Source organism: Lampetra fluviatilis, chromosome 2 (assembly GCF_964198595.1).
Source record: "Lampetra fluviatilis chromosome 2, kcLamFluv1.1, whole genome shotgun sequence".
Classification (NCBI taxonomy): domain Eukaryota; kingdom Metazoa; phylum Chordata; class Hyperoartia; order Petromyzontiformes; family Petromyzontidae; genus Lampetra; species Lampetra fluviatilis.
In genome coordinates this window covers 8,974,447-8,988,253 of record NC_136276.1, presented here as the reverse complement: position 1 = coordinate 8,988,253, position 13,807 = coordinate 8,974,447, and the positions used below count along the sequence as shown (strand labels likewise).

At 40.7% G+C, this 13,807-nt stretch overlaps 1 protein-coding gene across 4 annotated transcripts in view; it reads right to left on the bottom strand.

Moving 5' to 3' along the window:
* Positions 1-13,807, bottom strand: part of LOC144941816 (thrombospondin type-1 domain-containing protein 7A-like) — a 233,921-nt gene that overhangs the window by 150,981 nt on the left and 69,133 nt on the right. The gene's annotated exons all lie outside the window — the stretch shown is intronic.

Below are 13,807 nucleotides of genomic sequence, written 5' to 3'. Positions count from 1 at the left end.
GGCGATTTTACAACGAATGCCCCCGTCGGATCCGTCTCTGGAATGTTACAATTACGTAGAGGTGTTTTGTTTGTGCCTCTGTGTTTCTGTTAAAATTTGACATTCAAGTAGGCCACTTTGTTCAGTCTTCACCTTCAAAAGGCTGATAATAAGAATCTATCGTCACAGGCATGTTGTCTTGTTACACCTGCGCAACAATTCCGAGTTAGACATCTTTATTCTACCGTCCCACTGGACTACACAGAGACGAATCGAACCAGTGAGGGTGTATCCCATTAATCCGTGACTATCTCGATCCAACTCTCCACAGCTCCCATGCCCTCTCTCTGCCAGCTGGATCTATTGGCACTCTTAATCACATCTGTTGCCGGCCCTGGCGAGATAATTCACCGAAAAATAGAAGCATTTAATTTGTGCAATGCATATTTGTCGTTCGAGTCACTGAACCGTGGTGTAATCATTATATTAATGTTTATTGGCACACATTTGAACGTGCAACATTTGCAGCTGCCAAAAAGGTTTTAGTGGGTGAGTCCTGAAGAATACTAACCAGAGTAACATCCAGCCATCGCATTTGCATTTGGGCGAGCACTGCCATACACTGGCATGTCTGGCAGAGGAGCAAACATTGTGGACAATAGATTGTCTGATGGGAGGATAGCAATGTTGGTGAAGTCGTAGTTTGTTACCATTTCTCAGCAACTCCGAAATGGGAAGCGGAGTCTAATTAAGGATCTGAAGCTCACGGAATAGCACAACCTTGGTAGAGACGATGCGATGCCAAGGACACGCCAAAGACTCTGGAAACTCAACTTGCATGTCAGTGCACACCACGGCAACTGTGAATGAGTTTATGTTGACGCACGTATTCTATATATATGCATAATAAATGCGTCGCTCTGACGTTTCACAAAGGAAAGCAGCAAAAAAACGGCAAGATTTCATTATGAAAAGCTTGCACGCGAAAGCAATTACAGCCTCTGCGTTTTAAAATGCTCAGAAATGTTCCACGTGAAATATTCTGGGACATTTGTGGTCCCATCCATTGTCACGGACGGGGGGGGGGAGGCTGTTTACAACTCTGCATTCCCTGCATTCTATTTACGCAAAAAAAATCCAACTGACCTGCAACACAAGATTCAACCTCTTTGCTTCTAAAGAGACAACTTTTCGATCGGTCTCTTGTGAGCGTTCGAGGTCTCATCTAGAGGGATTTGTGTTGTGCAGATAAGGAATCCAGCGATATAATGGAATCCTCTAGCGACGCGCCAGCTTCTGATATGCCTCCGAGCCAACGCCATTACATGTCACCGTTAAAATGATGAAGGGCTGGCTATTTCTACATTACAGATGCCACGCTGCGCTCAAATTACGCTCGAGCGACAAATGTTCGAGAAATGTTCAAGTAGAAACAAAATTAAATTAAAACATGCAAAAGTCTGTCGCAACCAAAGCATTCATTTTTTTTTTGCTTGATTATTATAGGCAGTTAGCGAAACGCACTTCGCTTTCCAGCAGCGAATTAAACAAACAGTTGGTGTAGCTTAAAGCAGCCAGACATTTCATTTAAACATCTGAAAAATGAATATTAAAAATGAGTCAATCTGAAGATTGAAAACTGAATTTACATGCAATCGTTGCCGTGTATTTACTACAGCCACAAATAGTGGTTGCCATTAGTTTCCCCTGCGTCACAACACGTGTCAAATTGCGACACTGTTCGCAACGCCTACAAGTAACAAACACGTGAATGCTATCTATCGATCGACTGATGGCTGCCTGTTATTGAAGAAGCCGATAGATACCACTCCAAAAACTGCAAATGGGCCCCAAACAAACCAACGCTTTGTTTCCTTATCGACTTGCAAATTACCTGCGGCTGGGTTTACCACGGTCGTGAGGATTCCGATGCCATGAGGGCGCACGAGACTGAGCCTAAGATGCTGGGTTTGTCTCCCTTGCTCGACGCGCACACACACAAGAGAAATCTCACAAAGCCAGCCATGAGAGGAAATCAGATAAATCGTCTGGTCGATGCAGGGAATTATACAGCACTAATCAAAACAGGACACAAGCATGGAAAGGCTAATGTTGTGGTGTTTATCTCCAGATCAAAATCAATAGTTTGTGCCTAAGTGTACACACTAACTAAATCACCATCGCAGCCTTTTCTTTTTTGTGATGAATGTGGCTTTTAACTTGGTTTCTTTATTAATACAATAGTTGCAGTACGCACCTGTCATTTGTTTATGTTGGCATTAATTTATATCTGCTGTTGTTTTTCTCATTTCTAATCAATATATTGTTTACATGGTCACGTCTTTAGAGAACTCACAAATGAGTTTGAGTCAGTATTTAGAAAGTTTCAGCTAAGGACAAATTTGTGTTTTGTATTGCAGGTCATGCTTTTTCCCAGTTAACGACGGAGGATTTGACATGGAAAAGAAAACCTAGATTCTCCAATGCATCCTTAGCCAGATGACTAATGCAGTTATTCCATGACAGGCTTTTGGCAAGTCATCAAACAAAGACGGTCACTGCATCACACGCTTTCAGATGCGCTTCTGCGGCCACGTGGGATGCTCTTCCTTCCGATATTAGGAAGCAACTGGAGATACGCACTTTTAAATCTAGACTGAAAACTCATTTTTTTAGAGCCGCTTTGTTACATTTTTCGTCCTTTCTCCGCACCTCCGATAAGTGCGGTTGGCTATGTACGGTGCAAAAGAAGTTCAACATGCATACATATCAAAAGTTTGCAGCGTCAAGCAGATTTTTGACAAGGATCTCATTATTACATATGATCATAGGAACTGTGGAATTGCAAGCCCTATGTAATGTTATCATTAACCGACTATTGTCATTTTTACCTGACCAGGTTTTCGTCATCACAATTAAGAATTGTACAGGCAGTCCCCCGGTTATGGAAGGGTTAGGTTCCCGAAAACGATCAGTAGCCCGATTTTTCTGAACTAAACAATTTTCCCCGAAAATCAAGATTATAATCAAGATAAAATCCGATAGTCGGAAATAGTGGTGCCTCCCTCTTCTTGATTCTTCGGTAAAGTCACGTAGTAGGGAAGTAATAAAATAATAAAAATAAAACATAATAAAATTATTCTCACGATGTTTCGGCCACAACATTCAGACTCTGTCGCCTCGACGGACCTGGTTTTCACCTGAGGACGGCTGCTTGCGTTGTGGCCGAAACATCGTGAGAGTAATTCTATTATATTTTATTTTTATTATTTTATTACTTCCCTTCTACGTGACTTTACCGAAAGAACCAAGAAGATGAATCCCTGCAGTCACGAAAGCTTTAAATCGAAATTTAATGGTGCCTCCCTGTTAGTTCGCTTTCTCTCAGTACCGTATCGCGCTGTCATCCGTGTTCTATCGCTGCGTGTATCGTATCGCTGTTGATACGCTCTGCACTTCCTACGATGACTGCCACGAAACATGTTAGTATTAATTGTGAACAGAAAGCGGTCGCTTCCAAATGTTCATTTAGCGTGCACGAGGCTAGGCCCGAGACTTCTTCGATCGCTATTGGCCGAGACAATAAGCAATTGAAGTGTAATTGTGCTAAATAAAGTGCGTACGGTAAATAACTAACTCGTGAAAGAAATCATCTTGGTTCTTTCGGTAAAGTCACGTAGAATGGAAATAATAAAATAATATAAATAAAACATAATGAAACAATTCTCACGACGTTTCGGCCACAACGCAAGCAGCCGTCCTCAGAATGACTCTGTCTTCTCGACAGACCTATTCTTAACCTGAAAGACCTATTCTTCACCTGAGGACGGCTGCTTGCGTTGTGGCCGGAACGTCGTGAGAATTATTTTATTATGTTTTATTTTTATTATTTTATTATTTCCATTCTACGTGACTTTACCGAAAGAACCAAGAAGATGAATCCCTGCAGTCACGAAAGCTTTAAATCGAAATCGTGAAAGAAACTTCTAAAAATGAAAGAAAAGATTGACGTGACGCTACAAAGAAATTCCATCTTAATTTTAGAACTTTCGTGACTGCAGGAATTATTATTTGGTTCTTTCGGTTAAGTCACGTCTAAAGATAAAATAATAAATTAAATTAAATAATAGAATACGACGTTTCGATTGCAACACAAGCAATCATCATCAGGTATAATGAAATAGCGACATAAAATCTAACCAGAAAACTATAGACAGACATATTAGCAGACAGATATCACCAAGATACATAGCGGGAGCAACACAGGTAACAGAGAGGGGTGATCGTCTCTGTGGGGTGGCCTTAAATAGACAGGGGGGAGGCGGAGGCAGAGAGAAGGAAGGGGGGTTAGAGAAAAAATGTGCATATCAATGAGTGGTCAACAGACGTGGTGCTGCACGGCAAGTAAGCCTGAAAATCAGGAGGACACACTAAAATTAAATAACCTAGTAAAATATCGAAATGTAATGTAATACAACACAGAGGGTCGGTCAACACACAATTAACGCATAGCCTGGTTGAATAAAACATAATAAAACAATTCTCACGACGTTTCGGCCACAACGCAAGCAGCCGACCTCAGAATGACTCTGTCTTCTCGACAGACCTATTCTTAACCTGAAAGACCTATTCTTCACCTGAGGACGGCTGCTTGCGTTGTGGCCGGAACGTCGTGAGAATTATTTTATTATGTTGTATTTTTATTATTTTATTATTTCCATTCTACGTGACTTTACCGAAAGAACCAAGAAGATGAATCCCTGCAGTCACGAAAGCTTTAAATCGAAATCGTGAAAGAAACTTCTAAAAATGAAAGAAAAGATTGACGTGACGCTACAAAGAAATTCCAATTTTCCTGAATCCGAGTGAAGGCCGGGATCGGCGTTTTGGTGGAGCGGGGCCGCCTTACGCCTCGCTCCGCGCTACTCATCTGCGAACTCGCCGCAACTTCACTGTGAGTGTGCCCACGTAACCAAATGGAAAAACATGTCCGCAAATTGACGGTGTTTTTTTACATTATTAATGGGAGCATTCCCGGAAAGTCGGATTTCCGTAAGTCGGGACTTCCCGCAACCCAGCGACTTATTGTATTATTGGATTCAAGTCAGTTGATGATTTGTTGGGAAATGTCTGCGTGTTGGGCCGCTAAGTGTCTCATACTTTCAGCCTTTGATTTAAATGAGAACGATGCCTGAATTGTTCTCTCATCTGCAAAGGAAGTGGACTGCAGCGTGAGTAAAAGCTAATAAGCCCTTAGTGAAGAGAAGAAATAATGTTGGAGAGAATACAGATCCTGGCGGAACACCAAAGTTAAATGGTGAAGATATCAGATGGGCTACCATCAACTCCCGTATATATATTGACCTATCAATTAGGAAAATAGACATACAAGCGTTTGTGCCAACAGTCTTTGTCGATGCCTTCCACACTCTGCCAGATCCCACAGATTCGTAGTCGTGGAAGTACATCAGCTCTCCGATCTTACATTTACACGCAAATTCCATCTCTAGCCCCGCCCACTTACCCTTGGGCTACACCCATCTCAAACCGATATAACATCCTGCCTCAGCAGCTCTCCCACTATATTTTTCACCCGATGACGATTGCTTGTGTTGCGATCGAAACGTCGTGATATTTTTATTTTTAAATTATTTTTCTATCTACGTGGCTTTACCGAAAGACCCAAAGAATATGTTTATATATATTAGCCATAAACTTCTAAACTACAAATATACTTGGATTACCGTTTTTTTTAATATATTTCCTGTATACACACATTCCTTTTGTCTGCACACTTGAAATGCATTAGGTTGAATTTAGTTGGGGGGGGGTCACAAAAACACTTGCTGTTGCTAATGGCACATTGATGTAGCTTTAAATAACAATAACGACAAAACAACAACTGCAGAGCACACTTGTAAGTGGAATCAGTCGCGTTGAGCTGGCATTGTGGTTTTCGCACGTTGCGATGCTAATCGGAGTTTTACTAAGTTCTCCTAAGAGCGACGCTGCATTAATGGCACATTTGGCATCCGTGCCGATGAACGCCACTATTGTTGTGCCACATCAAAGAGTTATTGTCACTGCTCTTCCTACTTTACCCGACAACAGTGTGCCCATCGTGTTGAACAAAATCAGCTTTGCATCAACAAACAGGTTCAATAAAGGAGCGTTGAACAAATGTATTTCGCTGCTGAACATATTTGCACGTCGCAGTACATTTGTGCACGCTTCAGTCAATGGATATTCAGATTGCAGCATACTCTGTTGACCTTTCTTGGATCTCCTTGTCGGCTGACCCTGTTGGCTTGCTCACATTTTCCAAGCACATCATTTCTCAGAAGCAGTTCCACTGGCACCACCATAGAGACCGCCATAATTAAATTAATGTTTTTGTTTTATTAAATCCATCAGTTTTAGTAGTCTTGACCTTGGCCATCCCTTACCGGGCTAATGCCGGAGACTAAATGAGCAAGAGTGTAAAAGCTTTGAGAGTAAAAGAGGTTCAACTTTCAGGTGCAATCAAGAACTTTAGTTTGTGTCACATCATGTTCTTTATGAAAGCCATTTTCCTCGAGGACACTTTTAGATTTATGTGCTTGCATTATTATATTACGGAGAGAGAGAAAAAAAAACACACGCAAACAGCAATTTTACAGGGCGACTTCAAAAACACGTATGCATTAATTAAGATGAATACATTCAAATTAGGCTCCAATTGATTGATTACAGAGCACCGAGCCTGATGACATGTGTATAGTGCAACTCTCAGACATGAATGCAAATCTAGTTGCTTTTTATTTATTAATTTGCAAGCCTTTTGTGCCACACAGTATACCGCCTAATCGGCACACGGTGAGTAGTAAAATGCCCAAGGTAAAGAAAGATACCTGCAGCTTCCACGCACGCATTGCAGTTGTAGTGGTGTTAATGCAAAGAAATGTTAATTGCCACCATGGAAAAGCATTAAATGTTCTGGGATTCATGCAAATGTATTTCTATAGAGAAAGAAGAAGAAAAACTAATTGGCTTAAGTCGCAGTGAGTAGATCATTAAATTATCATAAGGGAAGTCCTTTCATAGTTCAAAATGTATTATCACAGAGTGGAATTATTGAGAATACAGCCATTGCAATTACGGGTTTCTTTCTCCAGTGTCAAACCGCCGATTATTATCCCTTATGCTGCAAAGCTTTACACACTCGCTTAGAACTTGTCCAACCTTATTAAGCAGACGCAGCAGCTGTCATTTGAGATACATAAGGTGTATGAAAAATAAAACGCTTACAAATCATATGTCTATACGAAGCATGATGTATGATCACGCACTTGATTCGCGTGTGCCTCAATGCATGTTGATGGCCCCTAGAAGTATCGTTAAGACCACCACAGGGCTTTGCATTGCAAAAAAGAAAAGGGAGAAGAAAACCACGTCGCAGTAAAAGCACTATCAGCCAGTGCCCTTCGAAACATCTACAGTACAGTACTTCTTAGAACACATTTCTTACAAAACGCTTTGTTAATCAAGTACAATTTCCCCATGCACTTCGTTCAGCCTGTACGAACACATTGGCACGCACGATCCAAAGAAACAGCTCTCCTTCTGAACGTTGACTGCCAGGCAAACCTAGACTTCATTTGCACGCCCTTCACATGTGGGTGTTGAGTGCAGGCTTCGTGGCTTAGCACTTTGCTGGTTTTGCATGCATCCAAGATGTCTTTGATTGAGGCATAGTGTGGCGGTGTTGTTGCTGCTGCAACTCGTGCAGCAAAAGACGGAACAGCTCAGGCCTCAGGGCCATTAGCAGCGGTTCTCTGTGTGCCATCAACGGCTCGACGTGCAACATTTGCCCCCAATGCTGCCAATCCACACACACGCGCACATCACATCCCGACATTGGCCACGTGCCCTCGGTGTATTTTTCCATTCTCGCGTGCACACTGATTGGAAGTAGATGGTATCCCTGGTGGGATTTGGTGAATTCAATACTCAAAACATCCTCATGGTACAGGCAACATGCTGCAGGGTGTTACATATTGATCCAATGTGCCCATTTAAAGTGTAAGAATAAGGGTGCTGTGGCGTGATAAGAGTTGTGAGTCGAGCATATTAAAGTACCACTGTAAAAAAATGATGTCTACTCCTAGCACTAATACGTTTCTTTGGGAGCATGGCTGACATTGTTTGCCGGGTCTTTCTGTGCCAATTTAAACCGTGCACACTCATTCAGCACATTTTTCAACGTGCGTGTCTTACGTAAATCTGAATGATTTCAATACATGTGCATGTGTGCATCCAGCTCACAATTTTGCAGTAAGTTTAATACATTACTGTGTATGAGCACGTCTTCATAGGCACAATTGAATGCTTGTTTAATTCAATGCGTCATCCAGGCAATGTTCAAAGTATTAGCTTATATATATTAGATCTAGCCGTTGAACGTAATAATGTTTGTATTTCCTTCAGGTTGAAAGAGTGTTGCTTATTTGCATCTAACCCCTATCGTATCGTGTAGCAGCTATTGCTGGTGCCTAATTTGACCAAGACAATTGTCCAGTCCCGGCCCTCTCCTCCCCCCGTTTTGTGGCAATATCTGCACGTCTCGACTCGCTATTAAAGATCACCGAGCGCCGGTACGGCAGGTCGTCCGTAATGACATAGATTTACCCTCCACCCTGTCATATTCCAAAATAAAATGTCTGTTTTCATTTTGATAGCAAAAGTGACACTTACCATATCATCTGGTAAAATCGGAAGTGTTTTGCTTCAAACACCGATTTCCACACTGAGCCCAAGAAGATAAAAAAAACTTGTTTAGAGTTTACGTTGTCAAACAATGTTGCTGGTTAACATGAGCCCGGAAGGCCATTAGGGAAATAGGCTTAAAAAATGTAATGCTTCTGCAGAGATAAGGATCGCAAAGTGGTGTATTTAATTTAAACTCAGTCCAGTATATGTTTATGTAAAAATAATAGTCACGTGTGTGATATAGCAGCTGCCTAGCTATATAAAAAAAATGTTATTATAGTTACATCGCATTTCTGTCTGCATGAATTTGCAGATAGATATTATTTTATTGTCCTTTTCCCGCACCTCTGGTTATCACGGTTGACTACATACGGTGCGAAAAAGGTTCAACATTTGAAGCTTTCGTGACTGCAAGGATTAATATTCTTAGGTTTTTTCGGTAAAGTCACGTAGGTAAAAAAATAAAATTAATAAAAGTAAAATAAAATAAAAATAAAAATCACGACGTTTCGATTGCAACACAAGCAATCATCATCAGGTATAAATGAAATAGCAACAAAAAATTCTAACCAGAAAAACTATAGACAGACATATAAGCAGACAGATATCACCAAGATACATAGAGAGAGAGTAACACAGGTACAGAGAGGGAGATCGTCTCTGTTGAGTGGCCTTAAATAGGCAGAAGGGGCGGGGGCAGAGAGATACATACAAATGTTAATCGCTGAAACTGCTCTTTATTTGTATTTTATGCAAACGTTCTTCACATCATTGATATTAAAACAAAAGAATATTACTCTGGCAATTATTTATTTAAAGTGTTTGTTTAAATATTGGATGATTCTTGGCATCCTATCCGCATCAGTGGATTTGGTACTGAAAGTATGGTCCATCTCAGGAGACCCGATTTTCTGTGCTGCATTATTTTGAGCCGATTAAATACGCTGGTCAACACACCTTTTCTGGCATAAGATCTTCCAACGGTGTTAAGGTAATTTTGGGGTGCTGATTCCAAATATGGCATTAGTTTTTGTCTATCACATCAGGTTTTTGAGATATAAAATATGGCATTTTCAATAAAAACTGCAGAAGAAAAATATTAAATAAATGTGGATATCTACATAAAATGATATTATAAACACACTATCCTAAAAATACAGCACCATATTTTAATACTAAAGCAGTCATTGACTCGCAACAACTTGCAATCATTAGTGACAGAGTTAATTTCAGGTAAAATCAATGAAAATGGGGTATGCCGATAGCATAAAAATGAGATGTGATAGAGCAAATCTGAGATCAGATTTGGAATCAGCACCCTGAAATTAGTCTAAACAGCTGCAAAGGTCCAGGCCATAAAAAATGTTTTTTTTTGTTGACCAGTGATATCCTTCGACATGATGCACTTATGCAAGCCTTCATATATTACGCGATTCCTAAATTAATTGTTCAAAATAAATTAGTGATGCATATAGACACAGAGCAGAACCTACTAATATGGAAACTATACAATGCCAAAAGTTTGATTGTGCGTTGACAGAGCTATCCTGGGAAACAAGTAAACCCGTAAAAACAAAGTTTTTCACTATAAATCCTTTATATGCGTGGCGGCTAGAGTCCTCTCGTCCTCTGGCTTGAGATGGCTGCCACCTATGCGTCAGATGATTGTCTGCCACCATTAAGCAATTGGTAATTAAATATTTAATTTGTTTTCCCTAAACAGTGTAAAATTTTGGATTTTTTTTCACGAAAATTAATTGTCACACACAACGAGTCTGTGTGGAAAATGTCAGCTCGATTGGATCACGGGAAGTGGGTTAAAAAACGAGCGAAAGATTTGCACGGTCCTAAGCAAGCAAGCGAACTTAATATAAAGGATTTAAAAATATATTCGCCTGTGGAGGACGCGGGGATCGATCCCACGACCTTTGGCATGGGAAGCGAGGGCGCTACCAACTGCGCTACTCCGCCACGGCCTGTGGAGGGGTTACGCTCTGGGCTCTTACACTCTGACCGTTCAGCCAAAGCCATGAATGCGTTCTATTTGAATATATGTAAAATAAAAAAAATTTTGCCTAAAAAGTGTAAAATTTTGGGAATTTTTTTTCACGAACAATAATTGTCTGGCACAACGAGTCTGTGTGGAAAATGTCAGCTCGATTGGATCACGGGAAGTGGGTTAAAAAACGACCGAAAGATTTGCACGGTCCTAAGCAAGCAAGCAAGCACGCGAACTTAATATAAAGGATTTTAAAGAGATGCGTCTGAAAACAAATGCATTAACTAATTAAACAACTCAATTAATTCGCCAATGAATACTTTAACAAATATAATTCAAACACCATTCATCAATTAATTAATGTAATGTAATTACTACGTTAATCACTCATGTGTAATAAAAGGCATAAACTAAAATAACATGTCTCTGAGACCGCATTTTAATGTTTTCGAAGCAATCTTTTAAACATACAAACAAAAGCTACATTATTATAATTCCGTAGGACAAATGCCAACAGCATAAGCCATAGCCACAAACCAAATAATCTTGCTTTTGACCAAATCATATTCATAAAAACCGATTGTTATGACTATCTACACTGACATCAAAGGCCTGGGTTTGAAAGCTCTCGTAAAAAACGTGTTTTTACCATGATATTATAAAAAATGACAGCATGCTAATGTTGTCAAATAATCTAAAAACTGGCGGTCATTCCCTCGGGATTCTCCACATTCATGTACCTTCCATCCTCGTCGCATATTTTTACGACAAGGAACGGGTGAACACACTTTCATTTTCCACGGTAAAAGGAGAAAAGGTTGCACCTGGCAAGAGTGTATTTGCACATTTGTCACGCACTTCCCCACGGCCTCTGTGGCAGGCCTGTACGGAATATAAACAGCAGCGAATAAAGCAAACAGCACAATTTCTAACAGTGATTGAGGGTCCTTGAAGCTTCTCCCGAGGCTCACATGCGGATCGTAGTGGACTTTTTGAAAGTCCAGTGGTTGTTGTGAAATCTGACCATGCTTAACCCCAAGTTAACCTACGAATATAACTCCACTCCCGGCATCGATGTGGTAGCAGTGGGCTTGTACACGTGGCTTTGCACACCACGACTGCAGCCTCTGCTGCTTACACACAAAGGTTGATCCGGAAGACAAATGTCACGGAAATTCTCGTGCGTACTTACGATCACAGCAGCCCCCTGACAAAGCCAAATGCTTCAATCAAGGGTGGCTTAAGTTTCTGGACATCTGCCGTAGCTTTTGAATACATTGAATGCCTATTTATATGTTTACACATTTAACATGCACTGCAGACAAAAATAACCTTCGATTTAAAGCTTTCGTGACTGCAGGGATTCATCTTACTATATATACTGCAGTATATAGTATGGTGTAGACCGGTGTGATGTAAGAGAATAAAGTTTAGCTGGAAGCATATCATATTTTTGCGACGTAGAATTGTAATGTATTACTTACTGTTAGTAGCTCAGCTTATTGGAGAGTATATTTAGTATACTGATGATACTATGTAGTTTATACTTTAGTTGTTTACGTGGTGGTTTAGTTACTGCAGCTACATACTATTAACATTCTTTCCCTTTATTAATGTTACCCCTATCCCATCTCTTTGATGCTGCTAATCCTGCATAATGCACGGGCATAATATGACTTTAAACCCCCCGCCAAACCTCCTACGCATTTCACAAGTAGTACTAATCGCATATCTGCATTTCCCATAAATATGCTAAATTCCTCTTGATATGCAAATTATTTTGTCAAGGCGCTCTTCCCCCCTCCATCCCAGCTTAAATAGACGCTCCAAGCCTGGGATGTGTCATTCAGACTCTGTCTTCTCGACAGACCTGTTCTCCACCTGAGGACGGCTGCTTGCGTTTTGGCCGAAACGTCGTGAGAATTATTTTATTATGTTTTATTTTTATTATTTTATTATTTCCATTCTACGTGAATTTACCGAAAGAACCAAGAAGAAAAAAAGAACCTGTTTCTAAAGCTTTACTTTTTTTCCCGAGAGTTGTAAAGTTTAATTATATCCAAAATGAACTCGTCTTTTAACATTTGCTGATGGCTAATTAAAATTCAAATCCATTAAACCTCCATAATAGCGTCAGAGCCAGTAATCTGCTTCCTTATAAGTCCCCGTGCAGTTCTCCTTATCCGCCTCCCCTCGTCAATACCGACGCTTGCTCTGGGTCCATCGGTGCAACGCCACAAAGCCGTTCAGGTGCAAAGAAACAGACGTTTGGCGGCGTTATTTATTTATTTCTAACAACCACAAGTCTTCTCGATTCCCCCCTTGACTTGAGGCTACAGAGAAAGACGGGCAAAGAATCTCTGCGAGAGAGTGTCAGATTACCCCGCACGTTCATTCCCATCCACGGCATGCACAACACCTGTAAAGTCACGTAGGTAAAAAAAAATCGTGCTGTGACGGTTCCACCTGAAGACGGAAGAATTGTGTTGCCTCCGAAACGTCGTGATTTTTTATTTTATTTTACTTTTATTAATTTTAATTTTATTTTTTACCTACGTGACTTTACCGAAAAATACCTAAGAGTGCTTAACCAAGTTCTAGGCCTCTTCCTCAAAAGGCTGACGTCGCGTTGTGCGATTAGGAGCTGCTACCTTCACTTGCTTATCTAATTTTGTTTTATTTTCCCAAAGCGTTTTTCTAAACTGTGGCTGCGGCACGCGGGGCCGTTGCAAAGTGTCGAGCGGCTGCGATGAGTTTATCTCACGAACACACGCTCCAAGGCAATTTCCCAGCGAGAAGGTGAATGCATTTCACGGCAATGCAATCCGCTGCCACGGGCGACAAAGGGTTACCGTCCGGTGAGCTGATGTATGCTAGCGCTTGTGCGTTCGCCGGCACGGTTTTTTCTCTTTTTGTTTTGTTTAACACCACTTTTCCACACTGTAATTTTGGAAAAGGCATCGTGAATAGCTTCTCGCCCGTTTGCTCCGTAATTTTTTTTCAAGTTTTCAATCTTGAGTTTCTTTTTTTATTTTAATGCTGTGCTGTATAATGTGGAAATGTTAGGGGAATTATGCATTA